The 8830-nt window shown below is 45.4% G+C and overlaps 1 long non-coding RNA gene across 1 annotated transcript; it reads right to left on the bottom strand.

The window, feature by feature from the left end:
* Positions 1 to 381: 381 nt before the first annotated feature.
* On the bottom strand, positions 382 to 4127 carry LOC131227419 (uncharacterized). The gene is made up of 2 exons (XR_009162255.1): positions 3988 to 4127; positions 382 to 619 (listed from the first exon to the last, which is right to left on the bottom strand). It is a non-coding gene; the product is annotated as an uncharacterized LOC131227419 (long non-coding RNA).
* Positions 4128 to 8830: the final 4703 nt, after the last annotated feature.

The following is an 8830-nucleotide window of genomic DNA, read 5'->3' as shown; positions in this document are numbered from 1 at the left end:
TCTTGGCCTTGTAACTATCCGTGACCCACTCTACATCAAAAGAACTCGTCCTCGAGTTCTTGTCTTGCTCTAGTTCATGATACTCGGTCAGGTCGGGAACATTGAAAGTCCGTGAGATTGCCATGTCATCTGGAAGAACAACAACATAAGCATTGTCATTGATCTTTCGAATGATTGGTACCGTTCCAATCCTTTTATTCTTCAACTTGTTGTATGTTCCGATCGAAAATCATTCTTTGCGCCTGTAACACCCCGTATTTTCAGGACCCGAGTATATGACTCGTTTCCCAAAAACACGAGTGTTAACCTTAAAGGATGGTCAAATTCACGTATTTTTTTTTCTTTATCAGAGTAAGCAGATGAGCGTAGAGTGAATAAATCAACATAAGGGAAATTTCATTATCATTCAATTATACAAGCAGCCCATAATGACTTATACAACCCAATGTCTCAACATTAACGATTACAAGATTTGCATACATAAGAACTAATAGAAAACATATAAATGTAAGCCGCATGACCACGCAGCTCCTCTTAGCAACATGGCTGTGCGTCCATGGCACCTGCACAACTCCTCATCAAGTCTGATCATATACATCATCTGGGCCACCTGCTTTACCTGTATGGTTGTATATTTGATGGATGAGTGGCCAGCTCAGTGTGAATTCCCCTCAAGATTACACACCGCCGCATTAGGTAAGCAAGTTATAAAACAACAAAGTAATCAAACAATACATGATGCAATCTTTTTAAATGCATGGATGCATGGATGCACATCGGCCTGGGAATGCACATCCAGCCGGACTTGGGCTCGTCACCCATGCAAATCATCGACTTGAGAAAATCATCCAGCCGGACAGGGGTCGATAGTCGGTGGACTGGGAGCTAGCGAAACGATACCCCGAACATCCTAAGGGCACGTGCTACAACATCCAGATTAGCCATCCGTCATCGTCAACATGCTATAGATACATGATTAGCCAAACCGTTATTAGTCCAGTTACAATCAGCCAATTTAAATAGGCTCACGGTCACTACGGGGAGCACATGGCCCAGCGTAGGCCGACGGCTCGGGCATAGTGTCCCATTACCACCATCCCCGGCCCATGAGGCTACCACCTTAGGATGTTTAATGGAAAACCGTCGACTAGTAGTCAATCATATTACAACATATGGGGCTTACCATCGCATGGTTGTGTAGTATAAAACATCGAGCCCATATAAGGCAAATACCAAAATAAAGCCACATAGGGCGATATTGAAACAAGCCACATAGACAGATGTCAAAATAAGCCACATATGGCGAGTATCAAAACCACTCGATAAAAGACCATCCTTGAAAACCATTGGACACAACAACCCTGGATGGTAGGCCCACATCAATGCTTACTTTAAATCATCATTCAATAACCACTAAGCCGAAGGTCCATTACTATCACAACCAGTCGGGTTACATCCCAAGTATGGGTGTACACATATAGGTGGGGGTTTCCCACTGGTGTACCAATTCAAGTTCCATAAGCAATCCACAAATAATCCATGAACAATTATACAAGATGAACATTAAGCAGGCAATATAGCAATTCAATTTCCACCAGCTAACACATGTGATATAAGAGAGAGATATTAAATATAAATAAAAACTATAACTTAAGCTAATGAGAAGATGGAAAGCTCAAGGGGAAGAATCATCACCTATATGGTAGTGTCCACGTACTCAGTCCGGGTCTTCTTGTGGCTCGCGGTTGCTCAAGGAATCTCCTAAGATTACAATTTATCTTTGTCGGGTATGGCTTTGTACATCTAACAAAAGTTTAAAGGGGTACATCACAAGGCCTTCTAGGCTTGTGTTAGGCATGCCATGTATTTCAACAAGGTGATCTAACAGGATTGCAGCTCGTCCTTACCAGGGGTTGGATTGGTCCTCCCAAATGGACCCCATATGTACCTGGTGGGTCCCATGGTTGGGTTCAGGTGAGGGTTGGTTTACACGAAGAGAGGTTTCCATGTGTGTCACTGTGCTCTATCACCCTTTTGGGGCACATGGCTTATTAATGATGATTAGCATTGTCACATGTAAACCAGTGTTGTTTGAATGTTGTTTATGTGAATTGGCACCGCCCAATGGCAGTGGAGGTGGTTCAATGCTGCTCAAATGCAGTTAGGCACTGTTCTAAACATTGTCCAGCACCTATTGGATGGTGTGGATGAAGGTAGGGCACATGGGTTAATGGAAGGCCTAACCGTCATATGAGTGGCGTGAATACTTACATTAGGCTGGGATATACTGTACAACCGGTGCGGATAAAGCACTCTACCATGGTGGGACCTACTGTGTTGATGGATGGCCTGGATGAATCATATGTATCAGGGTGAGGCCCACTGCTAGGACAAGCTTGTTGAATGAATAGACGGCTAGGATCGAACACACTCATCTGTGGTGGATTCCCCATGTACTGAGGCCTACGTAGGACATATACATATATATGTAATATATTTATATAACATGTATACCTAGTGGGTCCCACGTGGATGTGGGGCCCACATGTAATATCTTATTACATGTACTGGAGATACCCTAGTCATGCATGGTTGTATATAATAATTTATTCTCATGCATGTAGTATATCTACATGAGGCATGCTCTCCTATGCACCTAGGCCCATGCACACCTTTCCACACGTGACATGGGTGTCGAATCCGAGCGGTCCACAAGATGTGGAATCTCATGAAATCTTAGGTGGTGAGTTTTCACCTTAATCTAAGATTCTGGTGGGCCATTAGTAAAGAGAAATTCAAATCAAGGGAAGAAATTGTTTGCATTTTTATGGCCCACCCGGATTTTGGTTCAAAGTAAAAATTGGTACTAGGAGGGTTTCATGAGGTTCTGCTTCATGTGGACCGTTCAGATTTTTGATAATCATAAGATATGATGAGTTCTCAAAAACGTTCGTAGGTAGCCCGTGCGGACTGGTTCGCAGATGAGTGTTCCGTGCCTCTTCATACATACTTTCTCCTTCTTCTTTTTTTTTTTTGTGGTGTCCAGGGCCGGAGGAAATGGATGGACGGTCTGGATGAAATCTACATACTCCAGGTTGCATTTATCAAAGGTACATGTAATCTAATATTTACATGCGCGTACAGGTGCATGCATGCATGCATGTATTATATATATAAATATATATATATATATATATATATATATATATATATATATATATATATATATATTATTTTTCTTTGTTTTGAAAAAGTGCAGGAGCTTACGTCCAGGCCAGACCTTTGATGGACGGCCCAGACACACCATCCCTTCGTGGGCGTTTGATCATGGTGCGACCCACTAGCAGAGCAGGCCACCAACTTTTTAGTGGGGTCCACGGTCAGTGCATAAATCTGCTTTGGACGAGGCCCACCTGCATTTTGGTGGAGCCCAGTTGGCTCTTCTTTTTTTCTTTTTTTTTCTTTTTTTTTTGCAGGCGGTTGAGGACTTGAACAGGGCTTACCTCCTGCCATGGTTCTGGCTCCAAAACGGCCCATCTCTGGCCACATTTCCACCCATGTTGGTGGCATGGTGGCTACCGTTTTTCCCAACAAGAAAATGACCCAAAACGAGGTCGCTCACATGCCAAAAATCGGTCGTTTCTCAGCCGCCTTTCAGCTAAGGAACTTACTGTTTTTGTGTCTATTAGGAGTCTGATTTTTTATCCCCGTGCGGCCCATTTCTGGGCCGTGGTTCAGCCTCCAATGGTGCCATTTATATGTCATTGTTAGGTTCCAAACAAGGCCTGTACCCTGGCCATATTCGGCCCCCAAACAAGGCTACATTCAGGCCATGCTCAGCCCGAAACAGGGGCTGCATTTGGTCCGTTTTCAGCTTCAAAACAGCCGGTTCTCTTGGTCCTAAATGTGGTGTGTAGTAGGGTGTGATAGAGCCTTAGTTTGTGAGCTCTCTTAGAGTTTTAACGGAGTGGAGGGAAAGGCCTTTACCTGCTACAGTCCGTTTCGACTCCAGGCTTGGGCTGGCACGCACATAACTACTTCCTTCTCCTTCTTCCTCTCTTTTCTTCCTCAAATGGTGCTGTTGTCGTCCTACAGTGACTCAGCTCGGTCCGGTTTTCACGGACTGAGATGGGGTAGTGTGCTCCAAGCTCACCAAGGGTGCGCACGCTTTCACTCTGTTTTCTCCCTCACTTTTCTTTCTGTGTGAGGTTTGAGAGGGCTGGGCCTCTCCTTATATAGGTAGAGAGAGAGGAGGCTTGGCGTTGGGTCTTGAATGCGGCCAGGAGACAGCAGCTGCGTCGCTGCCCTCCCCAACCTAGAAAAGGAGACCTCAGTTGGCCTTGTCTAGCCATTTCAGGCATGAGGGGAACTTGGTAGCTCGCGTGCAAGCGACCAGGCGGCTGAAATCCCATGGATAACGGCATGCTAGCGTGTCACGCCCCGAACTCAAAAACCGGCTCACAAAATTCTTGATCGCCGAATCCGGCATCGACAGCCTCCGTAATACCCCATTCTCGGCTCCCGGCACCCATTCACCAGGTTCCGATCCTGGGATACTACAAGGAGGATTTATAATCATCAGTCTGATTCATAATGAGCATAACAAAAGCATAACCCACGAACAATAAACATAAGAACACCACCACAAAATCCACAATGATAAAAAACTTTTGAGTACAATGCATCTGAAAGGGGAAAATACAAGATAATGCAAAAGATAAAAACTCCAAAGCTCGACTGCATGCTCCAACTCTGACAAGGCTACAGCTGCGTCCTTGTATCACCTGCACGCATCAATCATGCATAAGCTTATAGGAAGCTTAGAGGGTGGTGTAAGTGTGTGCACAATATATGCGTGCTCAGAACGCAAGGTCAGAATAATGCGAAATCATGATGATGAGTACATGAATGTAATCAGCCGTACCAAGGCTATGCGGTGCAAGATATGAATGTCATCGGCCATAACACGGCCATGCGATGCGAGATGTAACTCAAGCATGCCAAACCTCATCATATATCAGTACAGTTCTCATTCTGGATAATCACCGGGGTTCAATACACTCCAAATGACACTGTCGCTCTCCTAGCCGCATAGTCCAAGTGAGCATAAGAAATCTCACTATCTGCCTAGCCAATAGTCTTCCAATACCTATCCGGCACATCGATAGTGGACCCATTCGCGAGCTGGTCAAACTCAGCCTAGTATTGCCCCCTACCCTCGGGCGAGTAAGGCCACACTCCTTTCCAACTGACCACGACACAGTGGGAGACGTGGCCTCCTGGTATTCGGCCCTCGTGCACTCATATATCCACTCGGTCTCGACGTTGGAGTCATCCTCTAGTACCATCGGGTTTAGGGATTTTCACCCAGGGACGTCTATGGCACCTGTATGCTAAAACTAAATATTTTCGGTATCCAATCTTGCCATCCACGATGTGTCTATGGAAGCTATGGCCCTGATGTCGCTAGGGCATACAGTAACTACAATCACACGAATGCAAGTGCATGAGTCACACTATCAGTCATGCAACAGTCCTGCGTGTACCATGTACTTATATGGGGCAACTCCGCCTATCAGGGAGCCCATAAACCATCTACCTAAAGGCATGTGTAATGATCAATCAATCCTTATATCAGGCATACATATGTTGCGTATGATCATGAATCATGAATCTATGCTAAGCATGTTATGTGGTGATGTGCTCTGATCAAAACGAATATGGGCCTAGACGGAGTATATGCTACAGGTATGGGCCTATTAATGGGCCCTAGGGAGAGAGTGGCAATGCGGACATTTAACCAACATCATCCTCACAATGTGGACCTCAAACCATCATTGCTCCCAAGGTATAACCCATTATAAAATCAATATATATATCATGGTGGAATCACACTACAATGGGCCTTGTGTACCTCCTATTGGGCCTTGACCCATGGGCCTCCAGTACATCAAATAGGCCTCATAATATGGGCCTAATACAAATCAAGGTGGGCCTCAATAAGGACCACTAATACATGAAGATGGGCCTCCACAATGGGCCTTAAATTATCTCCAAAATGGTTGGACAGTTGGATGAAACACATGCATCATGATGGAGCCCACACTAATGGAGGGTGTGGTTTACAATACATACATAAGTGGGGCCCACCATAATGCTTATTTTCCACCCAGCCTAGGGCCCAATATAATGTTTATTTTCCACCCAACTGGTCATAAAGCCACGTGGACCAGGGTAGGGCCCACTGTAATATTCATTTATCATCCAATGTATTCATAAGGTCAGGTGGGCCTGGATAGGGCCCACTGTAATGTTTATTTTCCATACAACCTGTTGATAGGGTGGTGTGGACCAAGGGCCCACTGGAATGTTTAGGTGCACCCAACGCGTTCACAGGGCCATGCGGTCAGGGAGGGGCCCACCGTAATGTTTATTTTCCATACAACCTGTTGATGAGGTCACGTGGGCAGGGAGCCCACCGTGACGCTCTTCGGCGTCCAACCTGTTGATAAGGTCATTGGACCTTGGGGTGGACGTGGGGCCCACCGAAATGTGGTTCACAAATCCAGCCCACCCATTATGTGGGTCCCATCTGGCTGACGGTCCAAACCAAGTTTCAGCAACATCTATAACTCAGGTAGGACCCACCAAGTGATTTTATATGTTTTGGCATGTCTTCACATGATTTTAAATGGTGTGGCCCACATGAGTTCCGTATAAGGCTGACTTTTGGTATGGACGGCTGGTTCGTGGGGACCCATCAAATGCACGGTGTTGATGGTCGAAAGGCATCAAGGTGGGGCCCACAACTAGGGCCGTGAGCCCCAGCCCGTCCGTCCGTCAGACGGTCCAGCGCAGGCGCTGCCTGCGCCTGCTGTCAGTGGCGGCAGCAGTTGCTGTTGTTGTTTTTTTTTAATGAAATTAACGTTTTTCTGTGGTTTTCCACAGGCGAGGCCCACATCAGCAAGATCCACACCAGTCATTGGCCCCTGTAGCTCGATACAAATCTATCGAGACCAATATTGAATAGATTTCTAATGTACAACAACATCGGGGTGTATTTCAATGGTAGGAAACTTGTTCGCTATGCTATGGCCCACCATAAGTTTAGATTGAGATCATTTTTTAGCTCAACGCCTAAAATGATCTGAGGAAGAGGATGGACGGCTTAGATTTGACTTATACATCAAGGTGGGGCTTGCATGAGAGGCCCACCACTTCTTTCTCTCTCTCTTTTTTTTAAAGTACACACCCATGCCAGTTAACACTTCACTGTTTGCAACGTCCAGCGTCCAGGGACGCTGGACGACTTACATATTCACATCATTGTGGTGGGTCCCACGTGGACGTGACCCACCAATATATGTACATATACACATAATATATATCTTATATTATACATATATATATATATAAATACATATTATATTATATATATTATATAAAATATAACATATATATATACATATATATAAAAAGATACATTGGGCCCATCCAAACAATGGATGGTGTGGATCATCACCTGTAATAGAGTGGGCCACACCGTCTGATGTAAATGGACGGGGTAGATGTAACACATATTGGTGGGATCCACACCATCAGAACGAAAGAGAGAGAAATATACGGTGAGATAGAGAGGAGGAAACCCCGCCACTATGGGCCCTCCATTGATACAACACATACATCAAAATGAGTCCCACAACAAGTGGGTCCTAAAGATCAAGATTTCAACGGTGGATCACCCATCTTTAAGCCTCCTCCTTGCTCCCTTGGCCTCAAATGCTCCTTGCCTTTACCTTGGACGGTGGATGATGGGAGATTAATGGTGTAGATGAAAGATGAGAGGGTGTAGATGGAAGATGAGAAGGTGGACCACACTTGGGAGCGAGAGGAAAGCCTGGACGTGAGAGGCTTGAGTTGCTTGGAGATTTGAGAAATGAGAGAGAGAGAGAGAGAGAGTTGATATAGATGGGTGAGGTGTGATGAGTGATGGGTTGGGTTGAAAATTTTGAAAAAGGGGTATCGTTGTTGTTGAAATTTGGAAAAAGAGGAATGGTGAGGTGGAAAGAGGGTAGACTTTTGAAAAATGAGGGAATGGGTTGTTGTACTTGAGGTAAGGCTTGCATTAATGGTTGATTGATAGGACTAATTACAGAGATTCTCTCGAAATTCGCAACGCGAGGTATTTCTTCGGAACAAACGCAGATCGACATCTTCTTTCCTGGGTATCGGTTCGGTGCGCAAGTCATGGCGTTAGAACCGCAGCGATGACGCGGTCGCTATGATACAAGTTTCGGATCGAGTCGACGTCGGTGTGCGGGACCTGGTTTAGGATCGCGCGCAATCGTCGGATACGGTGCGATGGTTACCGAAATTTGACCGAAAGGACTGCGGAAGCCAACGGAATGGTACGGACTAGGACACGGGTCTTACATAGCATGCATCTCAAGTCTAGCATTGAAAGTTAGCCACGCTTGAAGGGCTTGGACGGCTGAGACTGATCTTCACAGTTTCAATGCATGGGTGTAAGATCTTATATCATTTTGTTCAGCGGACCCACGTGATTAAAATGGACGGTTTGGATCGTCTGGAAAGTGGCTATGGTGGCCCACTTTAGGACTCAAAATCTTCCAATTTCAAAATTCTAATGGCGGGAGGGACTTCTCTCGTTTGTGGCTTGGTCAAAGGCCATTTGACCGAGCTGCTTGGTTCGGTGCACATCCTGCACAATAGCTCAAGGTGCACATGCACCTTGTGTGGGGTTTATTGTGATGTTTGTGATAAATCTACACCGATCATTTGTGTAGGGGTCCCTATATAGGGCCCCTGG

The sequence above is a fragment of the Magnolia sinica genome, chromosome 15 (assembly GCF_029962835.1).
Source record: "Magnolia sinica isolate HGM2019 chromosome 15, MsV1, whole genome shotgun sequence".
NCBI lineage: Eukaryota > Viridiplantae > Streptophyta > Magnoliopsida > Magnoliales > Magnoliaceae > Magnolia > Magnolia sinica.
The sequence above is the reverse complement of the archived record's forward strand: the minus strand, read 5'-3'. Positions and strand labels throughout refer to the sequence as shown.